This window comes from Argiope bruennichi, chromosome 7, assembly GCF_947563725.1.
Source record: "Argiope bruennichi chromosome 7, qqArgBrue1.1, whole genome shotgun sequence".
NCBI lineage: Eukaryota > Metazoa > Arthropoda > Arachnida > Araneae > Araneidae > Argiope > Argiope bruennichi.
In genome coordinates, this window is record NC_079157.1 from 10,879,224 (window position 1) to 10,894,657 (window position 15,434).

Consider the following 15,434-nt stretch of genomic DNA (forward strand, 5'->3'; position numbering starts at 1 on the left):
ATTGAAACTGGAAAGAATCAGCAAGATGTTATTTGTTCATAAAAGGACGAGAGAAGATACATCTAAGGAAGAATTGTGTTACTCAGCGAATGTGGTTTCTCAAGATTTCTAAAGTCAATCGAAAGCGCACATGTAAAATTATTAGTGTTATCCAATAAAAATAAAAAGATTATTGATATATAACAAACTCCCCGGAGGGGAATCGAACCCCAGTCTCCCGCTTTTCAGGCGGGGATACTGACCACTATACTACCGAGGACAGTTACGCTTGCCGAAACCAGGGATCGAACCAGGGACCTTTAGATCTTCAGTATAACGCTCGCCCAACTGAACTATTTCGGCACGCCTAGGAGAAATCGGAAAGCAGCTTTACCAGAATGAAATTGGAAAGAATCAGCAAGATGTTATTTGTTCATAAAAGGACGAGAGAAGATACATCTAATAAAGAATTGTGTTACTCAGCGAATGTGGTTTGTCAAGATTTCTAAAGTCAATCGAAAGCGCACATGTAGAATTATTAGTGTTATCCAATAAAAATAAAAAGATTAATGTTATATCGCAAACTCCCCGGCTTGGAATCGAACCCCGGTCTCCAGCGTGACAGGCGGGGATACTGACCACTATACTACCGAGGACAGTTACGCTTGCCAACACCAAGGATCGAACCAAGGACCTTTAGATCTTCAGTCTAACGCTCTCCCAACTGAACTATTTCGGCACGCCTAGGAGCGATCGGAAAGCAGCTTTACCAGAATGAAATTGGAAAGAATCAGCAAGATGTTATTTGTTCATAAAAGGACGAGAGAAGATACATCTAAGGAAGGATTGTGTTACTCAGCGAATGTGGTTTGTCAAAATTTCTAAAGTCAATCGAAAGCGCACATGTAGAATTATTAGTGTTATCCAATAAAAATAAAAAAGATTAAAGAAATATAGCAAACTCGACGGCGGGAAATCGAATCCCGGTCTCCCGCGTGACAGGTGGGGATACTGACCACTATACTACCGAGGACAGTTACGCTTGCCCAAACCCGGGATCGAACAAGGGACCTTTAGATCTTCAGTCTGATGCACTCCCAACTGAGCTATTTCGGCACGCCTAGGAGAAATCGGAAAGCAGCTTTACCAGAATGAAATTGGAAAGAATGGGCAAGATGTTATTTGTTCATAAAAGGACGAGAGAAGATACATCTAAGGAAGAATTGTGTTACTCAGCGAATGTGGTTTGTCAAGATTTCTAAAGTCAATCGAAAGCGCACATGTAGAATTATTAGTGTTATCCAATAAAAATAAAAAGATTATTGATATATCACAAACTCCCCGGTGGGGAATCGAACCCCGGTCTCCCGCGTGACAGGCGGGGATACTGACCAATATACTACCGAGGACAGTTACGCTTGAAGAAACCCGGGATCGAACCAGGGACCGTTAGATCTTCAGTCTAACGCTCTCCCAACTGAGCTATTTCGGCACGCCTAGGAGAAATCGGAAAGCAGCTTTTCCAGAAGGAAACTTTAAAGAATGTGCAAAATGTTATATTTTCATAAAAGGACGAGAGAAGATACATCTAAGGAAGAATTGTATTACTCAGCGAATGTGGTTTGTCAAGATTTCTAAAGTCAATCGAAAGAGCACATGTAGAATTATTAGTGTTATCCAATAAAAATAAAAAGATTAAAGAAATATCGCAAACTCACCGGCGGGGAATCGAACCCCGGTCTCCCACGTGACAGGCGTCGATACTGACCACTATACTAACGAGGACATTTACGCTTGCCGAAACCCGGGATCGAACCAGGGACCGTTAGATCTTCAGTCTAACGCTCTCCCAACTGAGCTATTTCGTCACGCCTAGAAGAAATCGGAAAGCAGCTTTTCCAGAATGAAACTTTAAAGAATGTGCAAGATGTTATTTGTTCATAAAAGGACGGGAGAAGATACATCTAAGGAAGAATTGTGTTACTCAGCGAATGTGGTTTGTCAAGATTTCTAAAGTCAATCGAAAGCGCACATGTAGAATTATTAGTGTTATCCAATAAAAATAAAAAGATTATTGATATATCACAAACTCCCCTGCGGGGAATCGAACCCCGGTCTCCCGCGTCTCAGTCGGAGATACTGACCACTATACTACCGAGGACAGTTACGCTTGCCGAAACCCGGCATCGAACCAGGGACCTTTAGATCTTCAGTCTAACGCTCTCCCAACTGAGCTATTTCGGCACGCCTAGGAGAAATCTGAAAGCAGCTTTACCAGAATGAAATTGGAAAGAATCAGCAAGATGTTATTTGTTCATAAAAGGACGAGAGAAGATACATCTAATAAAGAATTGTGTTACTCAGCGAATGTGGTTTGTCAAGATTTCTAAAGTCAATCGAAAGAGCACATGTAGAATTATTAGTGTTATCCAATAAAAATAAAAAGATTATTGATATATCATAAACTCCCCTGCGGGGAATCGAACCCCGGTCTCCCGCGTCTCAGTCGGAGATACTGACCACTATACTATCGAGGGCAGTTACGCTTGCCGAAACCCGGCATCGAACCAGGGACCTTTAGATCTTCAGTCTAACGCTCTCCCAACTGAGCTATTTCGGCACGCCTAGGAGAAATCGGAAAGCAGCTTTACCAGAATGAAATTGGAAAGAATCAGCAAGATGTTATTTGTTCATAAAAGGACGAGAGAGGATACATCTAATAAAGAATTGTGTTACTCAGCGAATGTGGTTTGTCAAGATTTCTAAAGTCAATCGAAAGAGCACATGTAGAATTATTAGTGTTATCCAATAAAAATAAAAAGATTAATGTTATCTCGCAAACTCCAAGGCGGGGAATCGAACCCCGGTCTCCCGCGTGACAGGCGGGGATAATGACCACTATACTACCGAGGAAAGTTACGCTTGCCGAAACCCGGGATCGAACCAGGGACCGTTAGATCTTCAGTCTAACGCTCTCCCAACTGAGCTATTTCGGCACGCCTAGGAGAAATCGGAAAGCAGCTTTACCAGAATGAAACTGGAAAGAATCAGCAAGATGTTATTTGTTCATAAAAGGACGAGAGAAGATACATCTAAGGAAGAATTGTGTTACTCAGCGAATGTGGTTTGTCAAGATTTCTAAAGTCAATCGAAAGCGCACATGTAGAATTATTAGTGTTATCCCATAAAAAGATTATTGATATATCACAAACTCCCCGGCGGGGAATCGAACCCCAGTCTCCCGCTTTTCAGGCTGGGATACTGACCACTATACTACCGAGGACAATTACGCTTGCAGAAACCCGGGATCGAACCAGGGACCTTTAGAACTTCAGTCTCACGCTCGCCCAACTGAACTGTTTCGGCACGCCTAGGAGAAATCGGAAAGCAGCTTTACCAGAATGAAATTGGAAAGAATCAGCAAGATGCTATTTGTTCATAAAAGGACGAGAGAAGATACATCTAATAAAGAATTATGTTACTCAGCGAATGTGGTTTGTCAAGATTTCTAAAGTCAATCGAAAGCGCACATGTAGAATTATTAGTGTTATCCAATAAAACTATAAAGATTATTGATATATCACAAACTCCCCGGCGGGGAATCGAACCCCAGTCTCCCGCTTTTCAGGCGGGGATACTGACCACTATACTGCCGAGGACAGTTACGCTTGCTGAAACCCGGGGTCGAACCAGGGACCTTTAGATCTTCATTCTAACGCTCTCCCAACTGAGCTATTTCGGCACGCCTAGGAGAAATCGGAAAGCAGCTTTACCAGAATGAAACTGGAAAGAATCAGCACGATGTTATTTGTTCATAAAAGGACGAGAGAAGATACATCTAAGGAAGAATTGTGTTACTCAGCGAATGTGGTTTGTCAAGATTTCTAAAGTCAATCGAAAGCGCACATGTAGAATTATTAGTGTTATCCAATAAAAATAAAAAGATTATTGATATATCACAAACTCCCCTGCGGTGAATCGAACCCCGGTCTCCCGCGTCTAAGTCGGAGATACTGACCACTATACTACCGAGGACAGTTACGCTTGCCGAAACCCGGGATCGAACCAGGGACCGTTAGATCTTCAGTCTAACGCTCTTCCAAATGAGCTATTTCGGCACGCCTAGGAGAAATCGGAAAGCAGCTTTTCCAGAATGAAACTGGAAAGAATCAGCAAGATGTTATTTGTTCATAAAAGGACGAGAGAAGATACATCTAAGGAAGAATTGTGTTACTCAGCGAATGTGGTTTCTCAGGATTTCTAAAGTCAATCGAAAGCGCACATGTAGAATTATTAGTGTTATCCAATAAAAATAAAAAGATTATTGATATATAACAAACTCCCCGGCGGGGAATCGAACCCCAGTCTCCCGCTTTTCAGGCGGGGATACTGACCACTATACTACCGAGGACAGTTACGCTTGCCGAAACCCGGGATCGAACCTTGACCTTTAGATCTTCAGTCTAACGCTCGCCCAACTGAACTATTTCGGCACGCCTAGGAGAAATCGGAAAGCAGCTTTACCAGAATGAAATTGGAAAGAATCAGCAAGATGTTATTTGTTCATAAAAGGACGAGAGAAGATACATCTAATAAAGAATTGTGTTACTCAGCGAATGTGGTTTGTCAAGATTTCTAAAGTCAATCGAAAGCGCACATGTAGAATTATTAGTGTTATCCAATAAAAATATAAAGATTATTGATATATCACAAACTCCCCGGCGGGGAATCGAACCCCAGTCTCCCGCTTTTCAGGCGGGGATACTGACCACTATACTACTTTGGACAGTTACGCTTGCTGAAACCCGGAATCGAACCAGGGACCTTTAGATCTTCAGTCTAACGCTCTCCCAACTGAGCTATTTCGGCACGCCTAGGAGAAATCGGAAAGCAGCTTTACCAGAATGAAACTGGAAAGAATCAGCAAGATGTTATTTGTTCATAAAAGGACGAGAGAAGATACATTAAGGAAGAATTGTGTTACTCAGCGAATGTGGTTTGTCAAGATTTCTAAAGTCAATCGAAAGCGCACATGTAGAATTATTAGTGTTATCCAATAAAAATAAAAAGATTATTGATATATCACACACTCCCCGACGGGGAATCGAACCCCAGTCTCCCGCTTTTCAGGCGGGGATACTGACCACTATACTACCGAGGACAGTTACGCTTGCCGAAACCCGGGATCGAACCAGGGACCTTTAGATATTCAGTCTAACGCTCGCCCAACTGAACTATTTCGGCACGCCTAGGAGAAATCGGAAAGCAGCTTTACCAGAATGAAATTGGAAAGTATCAGCAAGATGTTATTTGTTCATAAAAGGACGAGAGAAGATACATCTAATAAAGAATTGTGTTACTCAGCGAATGTGGTTTGTCAAGATTTCTAAAGTCAATCGAAAGCGCACATGTAGAATTATTAGTGTTATCCAATAAAAATAAAAAGATTAATGTTATATCGCAAACTCCCCGGCGGGGAATCGAACCCCGGTCTCCCGCGGGACAGGCTGGGATACTGACCACTATACTACCGAGGACAGTTACGCTTGCCGAAACCCGGGATCGAACAAGGGACCGTTAGATCTTCAGTCTAACGCTCTCCCAACTGAGCTATTTCGGCACGCCTAGGAGAAATCGGAAAGCAGCTTTTCCAGATTGAAACTGGAAAGAATCAGCAAGATGTTATTTGTTCATAAAAGGACGAGAGAAGATACATCTAAGGAAGAATTGTGTTACTCAGCGAATGTGGTTTCTCAAGATTTCTAAAGTCAATCGAAAGCGCACATGTAAAATTATTAGTGTTATCCAATAAAAATAAAAAGATTATTGATATATAACAAACTCCCCGGAGGGGAATCGAACCCCAGTCTCCCGCTTTTCAGGCGGGGATACTGACCACTATACTACCGAGGACAGTTACGCTTGCCGAAACCAGGGATCGACCCAGGGACCTTTAGATCTTCAGTATAACGCTCGCCCAACTGAACTATTTCGGCACGCCTAGGAGAAATCGGAAAGCAGCTTTACCAGAATGAAATTGGAAAGAATCAGCAAGATGTTATTTGTTCATAAAAGGACGAGAGAAGATACATCTAATAAAGAATTGTGTTACTCAGCGAATGTGGTTTGTCAAGATTTCTAAAGTCAATCGAAAGCGCACATGTAGAATTATTAGTGTTATCCAATAAAAATAAAAAGATTAATGTTATATCGCAAACTCCCCGGCTTGGAATCGAACCCCGGTCTCCAGCGTGACAGGCGGGGATACTGACCACTATACTACCGAGGACAGTTACGCTTGCCAACACCAAGGATCGAACCAAGGACCTTTAGATCTTCAGTCTAACGCTCTCCCAACTGAACTATTTCGGCACGCCTAGGAGCGATCGGAAAGCAGCTTTACCAGAATGAAATTGGAAAGAATCAGCAAGATGTTATTTGTTCATAAAAGGACGAGAGAAGATACATCTAAGGAAGGATTGTGTTACTCAGCGAATGTGGTTTGTCAAGATTTCTAAAGTCAATCGAAAGCGCACATGTAGAATTATTAGTGTTATCCAATAAAAATAAAAAAGATTAAAGAAATATAGCAAACTCGACGGCGGGAAATCGAACCCCGGTCTCCCGCGTGACAGGTGGGGATACTGACCACTATACTACCGAGGACAGTTACGCTTGCCCAAACCCGGGATCGAACCAGGGACCTTTAGATCTTCAGTCTGATGCACTCCCAACTGAGCTATTTCGGCACGCCTAGGTGAAATCGGAAAGCAGCTTTACCAGAATGAAATTGGAAAGAATGGGCAAGATGTTATTTGTTCATAAAAGGACGAGAGAAGATACATCTAAGGAAGAATTGTGTTACTCAGCGAATGTGGTTTGTCAAGATTTCTAAAGTCAATCGAAAGCGCACATGTAGAATTATTAGTGTTATCCAATAAAAATAAAAAGATTATTGATATATCACAAACTCCCCGGTGGGGAATCGAACCCCGGTCTCCCGCGTGACAGGCGGGGATACTGACCAATATACTACCGAGGACAGTTACGCTTGAAGAAACCCGGGATCGAACCAGGGACCTTTAGATCTTCAGTCTAACGCTCTCCCAACTGAGCTATTTCGGCACGTCTAGGAGAGATCGGAAAGCAGCTTTACGAGAATGAAACTGGAAAGAATCAGCAAGATGTTATTTGTTCATAAAAGGACGAGAGAAGATACATCTAATACAGAATTGTGTTACTCAGCGAATGTGGTTTGTCAAGATTTCTAAAGTCAATCGAAAGCGCACATGTAGAATTATTAGTGTTATCCAATAAAAATAAAAAGATTAATGTTATATCGCAAACTCCCCTGCGGGGAATCGAACCCCGGTCTCCCGCGTGACAGGCGGGGATACTGACCACTATACTACCGAGGACAGTTACGCTTGCCAACACCAAGGATCGAACCAAGGACCTTTAGATCTTCAGTCTAACGCTCTCCCAACTGAACTATTTCGGCACGCCTAGGAGCGATCGGAAAGCAGCGTTACCAGATTGAAATTGGAAAGAATCAGCAAGATGTTATTTGTTCATAAAAGGACGAGAGAAGATACATCTAAGGAAGAATTGTGTTACTCAGCGAATGTGGTTTGTCAAGATTTCTAAAGTCAATCGAAAGCGCACATGTAGAATTATTAGTGTTATCCAATAAAAATAAAAGATTGAAGAAATATAGCAAACTCCCCGGCGGGGAATCGAACCCCGGTCTCCCGCGTGACAGGTGGGGATACTGACCACTATACTACCGAGGACAGTTACGCTTGAAGAAACCCGGGATCGAACCAGGGACCGTTAGATCTTCAGTCTAACGCTCTCCCAACTGAGCTATTTCGGCACGCCTAGGAGAAATCGGAAAACAGCTTTACCAGAATGAAACTGGAAAGAATCAGCAAGATGTTATTTGTTCATAAAAGGACGAGAGAAGATACATCGAATAAAGAATTGTGTTACTCAGCGAATGTGGTTTATCAAGATTTCTAAAGTCAATCGAAAGCGCACATGTAGAATTATTAGTGTTATCCAATAAAAATAAAAAGATTAAAGAAATATCGCAACCTCCCCGGCGGGGAATCGAACCCCGGTCTCCCACGTGACAGGCGGGGATACTGACCACTATACTACCGAGGACAATTACGCTTGCCGAAACCCGGGATCGAACAAGGGACCTTTAGATCTTCAGTCTAACGCTCTCCCAACTGAGCTATTTCGGCACGCCTAGGAGAAATCGGAAAGCAGCTTTACCAGAATGAAATTGGAAAGAATCAGCAAGATGTTATTTGTTCATAAAAGGACGAGAGAAGATACATCTAAGGAAGAATTGTGTTACTCAGCGAATGTGGTTTGTCAAGATTTCTAAAGTCAATAGAAAGCGCACATGTAGAATTATTAGTGTTATCCAATAAAAATAAAAAGATTATTGATATATCACAAACTCCCCGGCGGTAATCGAACCCCAGTCTCCCGCTTTTCAGGCGGGGATACTGACCACTATACTACCGAGGACAATTACGCTTGCAGAAACCCGGGATCGAACCAGGGACCTTTAGAACTTCAGTCTCACGCTCGCCCAACTGAACTGTTTCGGCACGCCTAGGAGAAATCGGAAAGCAGCTTTACCAGAATGAAATTGGAAAGAATCACCAAATGTTATTTGTTCATAAAAGGACGAGAGAAGATACATCTAAGGAAGAATTGTGTTACTCAGCGAATGTGGTTTGTCAAGATTTCTAAAGTCAATCGAAAGCGCACATGTAGAATTATTAGTGTTATCCAATAAAAATAAAAAGATTATTGATATATCACAAACTCCCCGGCGGGGAATCGAACCCCGGTCTCCCGCGTGACAGGCGGGGATACTGACCAATATACTACCGAGGACAGTTACGCTTGAAGAAACCCGGGATCGAACCAGGGACCTTTAGATCTTCAGTCTAACGCTCTCCCAACTGAGCTATTTCGGCACGCCTAGGAGAGATCGGAAAGCAGCTTTACGAGAATGAAACTGGAAAGAATCAGCAAGATGTTATTTGTTCATAAAAGGACGAGAGAAGATACATCTAATACAGAATTGTGTTACTCAGCGAATGTGGTTTGTCAAGATTTCTAAAGTCAATCGAAAGCGCACATGTAGAATTATTAGTGTTATCCAATAAAAATAAAAAGATTAATGTTATATCGCAAACTCCCCGGCGGGGAACCGAACCCCGGTCTCCCGCGTGACAGGCGGGGATACTGACCACTATACTACCGAGGACAGTTACGCTTGCCAACACCAAGGATCGAACCAAGGACCTTTAGATCTTTAGTCTAACGCTCTCCCAACTGAACTATTTCGGCACGCCTAGGAGCGATCGGAAAGCAGCTTTACCAGATTGAAATTGGAAAGAATCAGCAAGATGTTATTTGTTCATAAAAGGACGAGAGAAGATACATCTAAGGAAGAATTGTGTTACTCAGCGAATGTGGTTTGTCAAGATTTCTAAAGTCAATCGAAAGCGCACATGTAGAATTATTAGTGTTATCCAATAAAAATAAAAAGATTGAAGAAATATAGCAAACTCCCCGGTGGGGAATCGAACCCCGGTCTCCCGCGTGACAGGTGGGGATACTGACCACTATACTACCGAGGACAGTTACGCTTGAAGAAACCCGGGATCGAACCAGGGACCGTTAGATCTTCAGTCTAACGCTCTCCCAACTGAGCTATTTCGGCACGCCTAGGAGAAATCGGAAAACAGCTTTACCAGAATGAAACTGGAAAGAATCAGCAAGATGTTATTTGTTCATAAAAGGACGAGAGAAGATACATCTAATAAAGAATTGTGTTACTCAGCGAATGTGGTTTATCAAGATTTCTAAAGTCAATCGAAAGCGCACATGTAGAATTATTAGTGTTATCCAATAAAAATAAAAAGATTAAAGAAATATCGCAAACTCCCCGGCGGGGAATCGAACCCCGGTCTCCCACGTGACAGGCGGGGATACTGACCACTATACTACCGAGAACAATTACGCTTGCCGAAACCCGGGATCGAACCAGGGACCTTTAGATCTTCAGTCTAACGCTCTCCCAACTGAGCTATTTCGGCACGCCTAGGAGAAATCGGAAAGCAGCTTTACCAGAATGAAATTGGAAAGAATCAGCAAGATGTTATTTGTTCATAAAAGGACGAGAGAAGATACATCTAAGGAAGAATTGTGTTACTCAGCGAATGTGGTTTGTCAAGATTTCTAAAGTCAATAGAAAGCGCACATGTAGAATTATTAGTGTTATCCAATAAAAATAAAAGATTATTGATATATCACAAACTCCCCGGCGGGGAATCGAACCCCAGTCTCCCGCTTTTCAGGCGGGGATACTGACCACTATACTACCGAGGACAATTACGCTTGCAGAAACCCGGGATCGAACCAGGGACCTTTAGATCTTCAGTCTAACGCTCTCCCAACTGAGCTATTTCGGCACGCCTAGGAGAAATCGGAAAGCAGCTTTACCAGAATGAAATTGGAAAGAATCAGCAAGATGCTATTTGTTCATAAAAGGACGAGAGAAGATACATCTAATAAAGAATTGTGTTACTCAGCGAATGTGGTTTGTCAAGATTTCTAAAGTCAATCGAAAGCGCACATGTAGAATTATTAGTGTTATCCAATAAAAATAAAAAGATTAATGTTATATCGCAAACTCCCCGGCGGGGAATCGAACCCCAGTCTCCCGCTTTTCAGGCGGGGATACTGACCACTATACTGCCGAGGACAGTTACGCTTGCTGAAACCCGGGATCGAACCAGGGACCTTTAGATCTTCATTCTAACGCTCTCCCAACTGAGCTATTTCGGCACGCCTAGGAGAAATCGGAAAGCAGCTTTACCAGAATGAAACTGGAAAGAATCAGCAAGATGTTATTTGTTCATAAAAGGACGAGAGAAGATACATCTAAGGAAGAATTGTGTTACTCAGCGAATGTGGTTTGTCAAGATTTCTAAAGTCAATCGAAAGCGCACATGTAGAATTATTAGTGTTATCCAATAAAAAGATTATTGATATATCACAAACTCCCCTGCGGTGAATCGAACCCCGGTCTCCCGCGTCTAAGTCGGAGATACTGACCACTATACTACCGAGGACAGTTACGCTTGCCGAAACCCGGGATCGAACCAGGGACCGTTAGATCTTCAGTCTAACGCTCTCCCAACTGAGCTATTTCGGCACGCCTAGGAGAAATCGGAAAGCAGCTTTTCTAGAATGAAACTGGAAAGAATCAGCAAGATGTTATTTGTTCATAAAAGGACGAGAGAAGATACATCTAAGGAAGAATTGTGTTACTCAGCGAATGTGGTTTCTCAAGATTTCTAAAGTCAATCGAAAGCGCACATGTAGAATTATTAGTGTTATCCAATAAAAATAAAAAGATTATTGATATATAACAAACTCCCCGGCGGGGAATCGAACCCCAGTCTCCCGCTTTTCAGGCGGGGATACTGACCACTATACTACCGAGGACAGTTACGCTTGCCGAAACCCGGGATCGAACCTTGACCTTTAGATCTTCAGTCTAACGCTCGCCCAACTGAACTATTTCGGCACGGCTAGGAGAAATCGGAAAGCAGCTTTACCAGAATGAAATTGGAAAGAATCAGCAAGATGTTATTTGTTCATAAAAGGACGAGAGAAGATACATCTAATAAAGAATTGTGTTACTCAGCGAATGTGGTTTGTCAAGATTTCTAAAGTCAATCGAAAGCGCACATGTAGAATTATTAGTGTTATCCAATAAAAATATAAAGATTATTGATATATCACAAACTCCCCGGCGGGGAATCGAACCCCAGTCTCCCGCTTTTCAGGCGGGGATACTGACCACTATACCACTCTGGACAGTTACGCTTGCTGAAACCCGGGATCGAACCAGGGACCTTTAGATCTTCAGTCTAACGCTCTCCCAACTGAGCTATTTCGGCACGCCTAGGAGAAATCGGAAAGCAGCTTTACCAGAATGAAACTGGAAAGAATCAGCAAGATGTTATTTGTTCATAAAAGGACGAGAGAAGATACATTAAGGAAGAATTGTGTTACTCAGCGAATGTGGTTTGTCAAGATTTCTAAAGTCAATCGAAAGCGCACATGTAGAATTATTAGTGTTATCCAATAAAAATAAAAAGATTATTGATATATCACAAACTCCCCGGCGGTAATCGAACCCCAGTCTCCCGCTTTTCAGGCGGGGATACTGACCACTATACTACCGAGGACAATTACGCTTGCAGAAACCCGGGATCGAACCAGGGACCTTTAGGACTTCAGTCTCACGCTCGCCCAACTGAACTGTTTCGGCACGCCTAGGAGAAATCGGAAAGCAGCTTTACCAGAATGAAATTGGAAAGAATCACCAAATGTTATTTGTTCATAAAAGGACGAGAGAAGATACATCTAAGGAAGAATTGTGTTACTCAGCGAATGTGGTTTGTCAAGATTTCTAAAGTCAATCGAAAGCGCACATGTAGAATTATTAGTGTTATCCAATAAAAATAAAAAGATTATTGATATATCACAAACTCCCCGGCGGGGAATCGAACCCCGGTCTCCCGCGTGACAGGCGGGGATACTGACCAATATACTACCGAGGACAGTTACGCTTGAAGAAACCCGGGATCGAACCAGGGACCTTTAGATCTTCAGTCTAACGCTCTCCCAACTGAGCTATTTCGGCACGCCTAGGAGAGACCGGAAAGCAGCTTTACGAGAATGAAACTGGAAAGAATCAGCAAGATGTTATTTGTTCATAAAAGGACGAGAGAAGATACATCTAATACAGAATTGTGTTACTCAGCGAATGTGGTTTGTCAAGATTTCTAAAGTCAATCGAAAGCGCACATGTAGAATTATTAGTGTTATCCAATAAAAATAAAAAGATTAATGTTATATCGCAAACTCCCCGGCGGGGAATCGAACCCCGGTCTCCCGCGTGACAGGCGGGGATACTGACCACTATACTACCGAGGACAGTTACGCTTGCCAACACCAAGGATCGAACCAAGGACCTTTAGATCTTCAGTCTAACGCTCTCCCAACTGAACTATTTCGGCACGCCTAGGAGCGATCGGAAAGCAGCTTTACCAGATTGAAATTGGAAAGAATCAGCAAGATGTTATTTGTTCATAAAAGGACGAGAGAAGATACATCTAAGGAAGAATTGTGTTACTCAGCGAATGTGGTTTGTCAAGATTTCTAAAGTCAATCGAAAGCGCACATGTAGAATTATTAGTGTTATCCAATAAAAATAAAAAGATTGAAGAAATATAGCAAACTCCCCGGCGGGGAATCGAACCCCGGTCTCCCGCGTGACAGGTGGGGATACTGACCACTATACTACCGAGGACAGTTACGCTTGAAGAAACCCGGGATCGAACCAGGGACCGTTAGATCTTCAGTCTAACGCTCTCCCAACTGAGCTATTTCGGCACGCCTAGGAGAAATCGGAAAACAGCTTTACCAGAATGAAACTGGAAAGAATCAGCAAGATGTTATTTGTTCATAAAAGGACGAGAGAAGATACATCTAATAAAGAATTGTGTTACTCAGCGAATGTGGTTTATCAAGATTTCTAAAGTCAATCGAAAGCGCACATGTAGAATTATTAGTGTTATCCAATAAAAATAAAAAGATTAAAGAAATATCGCAAACTCCCCGGCGGGGAATCGAACCCCGGTCTCCCACGTGACAGGCGGGGATACTGACCACTATACTACCGAGAACAATTACGCTTGCCGAAACCCGGGATCGAACCAGGGACCTTTAGATCTTCAGTCGAACGCTCTCCCAACTGAGCTATTTCGGCACGCCTAGGAGAAATCGGAAAGCAGCTTTACCAGAATGAAATTGGAAAGAATCAGCAAGATGTTATTTGTTCATAAAAGGACGAGAGAAGATACATCTAAGGAAGAATTGTGTTACTCAGCGAATGTGGTTTGTCAAGATTTCTAAAGTCAATAGAAAGCGCACATGTAGAATTATTAGTGTTATCCAATAAAAATAAAAAGATTATTGATATATCACAAACTCCCCGGCGGGGAATCGAACCCCAGTCTCCCGCTTTTCAGGCGGGGATACTGACCACTATACTACCGAGGACAATTACGCTTGCACAAACCCGGGATCGAACCAGGGACCTTTAGAACTTCAGTCTCACGCTCGCCCAACTGAACTGTTTCGGCACGCCTAGGAGAAATCGGAAAGCAGCTTTACCAGAATGAAACTGGAAAGAATCACCAAATGTTATTTGTTCATAAAAGGACGAGAGAAGATACATCTAAGGAAGAATTGTGTTACTCAGCGAATGTGGTTTGTCAAGATTTCTAAAGTCAATCGAAAGCGCACATGTAGAATTATTAGTGTTATCCAATAAAAATAAAAAGATTAATGTTATATCGCAAACTCCCCGGCGGGGAATCGAACCCCAGTCTCCCGCTTTTCAGGCGGGGATACTGACCACTATACTGCCGAGGACAGTTACGCTTGCTGAAACCCGGGATCGAACCTTGACCTTTAGATCTTCAATCTAACGCTCTCCCAACTGAGCTATTTCGGCACGCCTAGGAGAAATCGGAAAGCAGCTTTACCAGAATGAAACTGGAAAGAATCAGCAAGATGTTATTTGTTCATAAAAGGACGAGAGAAGATACATCTAAGGAAGAATTGTGTTACTCAGCGAATGTGGTTTGTCAAGATTTCTAAAGTCAATCGAAAGCGCACATGTAGAATTATTAGTGTTATCCAATAAAAATAAAAAGATTATTGATATATCACAAACTCCCCTGGGGTGAATCGAACCCCGGTCTCCCGCGTCTAAGTCGGAGATACTGACCACTATACTACCGAGGACAGTTACGCTTGCCGAAACCCGGGATCGAACCAGGGACCGTTAGATCTTCAGTCTAACGCTCTCCCAACTGAGCTATTTCGGCACGCCTAGGAGAAATCGGAAAGCAGCTTTTCCAGAATGAAACTGGAAAGAATCAGCAAGATGTTATTTGTTCATAAAAGGACGAGAGAAGATACATCTAAGGAAGAATTGTGTTACTCAGCGAATGTGGTTTCTCAAGATTTCTAAAGTCAATCGAAAGCGCACATGTAGAATTATTAGTGTTATCCAATAAAAATAAAAAGATTATTGATATATAACAAACTCCCCGGCGGGGAATCGAACCCCAGTCTCCCGCTTTTCAGGCGGGGATACTGACCACTATACTACCGAGGACAGTTACGCTTGCCGAAACCCGGGATCGAACCTTGACCTTTAGATCTTCAGTCTAACGCTCGCCCAACTGAACTATTTCGGCACGGCTAGGAGAAATCGGAAAGCAGCTTTACCAGAAGGAAATTGGAAAGAATCAGCAAGATGTTATTTGTTCATA

General features: G+C 42.6%; 6 non-coding genes across 6 annotated transcripts; all 6 read right to left on the reverse strand.

The window, feature by feature from the left end:
• Nucleotides 1-2,902: 2,902 nt before the first annotated feature.
• Trnaf-gaa (transfer RNA phenylalanine (anticodon GAA)) lies at nucleotides 2,903-2,975 on the reverse strand. Its single transcript has one exon. It is a non-coding gene; the product is annotated as a tRNA-Phe (tRNA).
• A 6,309-nt stretch (nucleotides 2,976-9,284) lies between these two features.
• Nucleotides 9,285-9,357, reverse strand: Trnaf-aaa (transfer RNA phenylalanine (anticodon AAA)). The gene has a single exon. It is a non-coding gene; the product is annotated as a tRNA-Phe (tRNA).
• A 679-nt stretch (nucleotides 9,358-10,036) lies between these two features.
• On the reverse strand, nucleotides 10,037-10,109 carry Trnaf-gaa (transfer RNA phenylalanine (anticodon GAA)). Its single transcript has one exon. It is a non-coding gene; the product is annotated as a tRNA-Phe (tRNA).
• Nucleotides 10,110-11,157: 1,048 nt separating this feature from the next.
• Nucleotides 11,158-11,230, reverse strand: Trnaf-gaa (transfer RNA phenylalanine (anticodon GAA)). The gene has a single exon. It is a non-coding gene; the product is annotated as a tRNA-Phe (tRNA).
• A 1,721-nt stretch (nucleotides 11,231-12,951) lies between these two features.
• Nucleotides 12,952-13,023, reverse strand: Trnad-guc (transfer RNA aspartic acid (anticodon GUC)). The gene has a single exon. It is a non-coding gene; the product is annotated as a tRNA-Asp (tRNA).
• A 1,888-nt stretch (nucleotides 13,024-14,911) lies between these two features.
• Nucleotides 14,912-14,984, reverse strand: Trnaf-gaa (transfer RNA phenylalanine (anticodon GAA)). Its single transcript has one exon. It is a non-coding gene; the product is annotated as a tRNA-Phe (tRNA).
• Nucleotides 14,985-15,434: the final 450 nt, after the last annotated feature.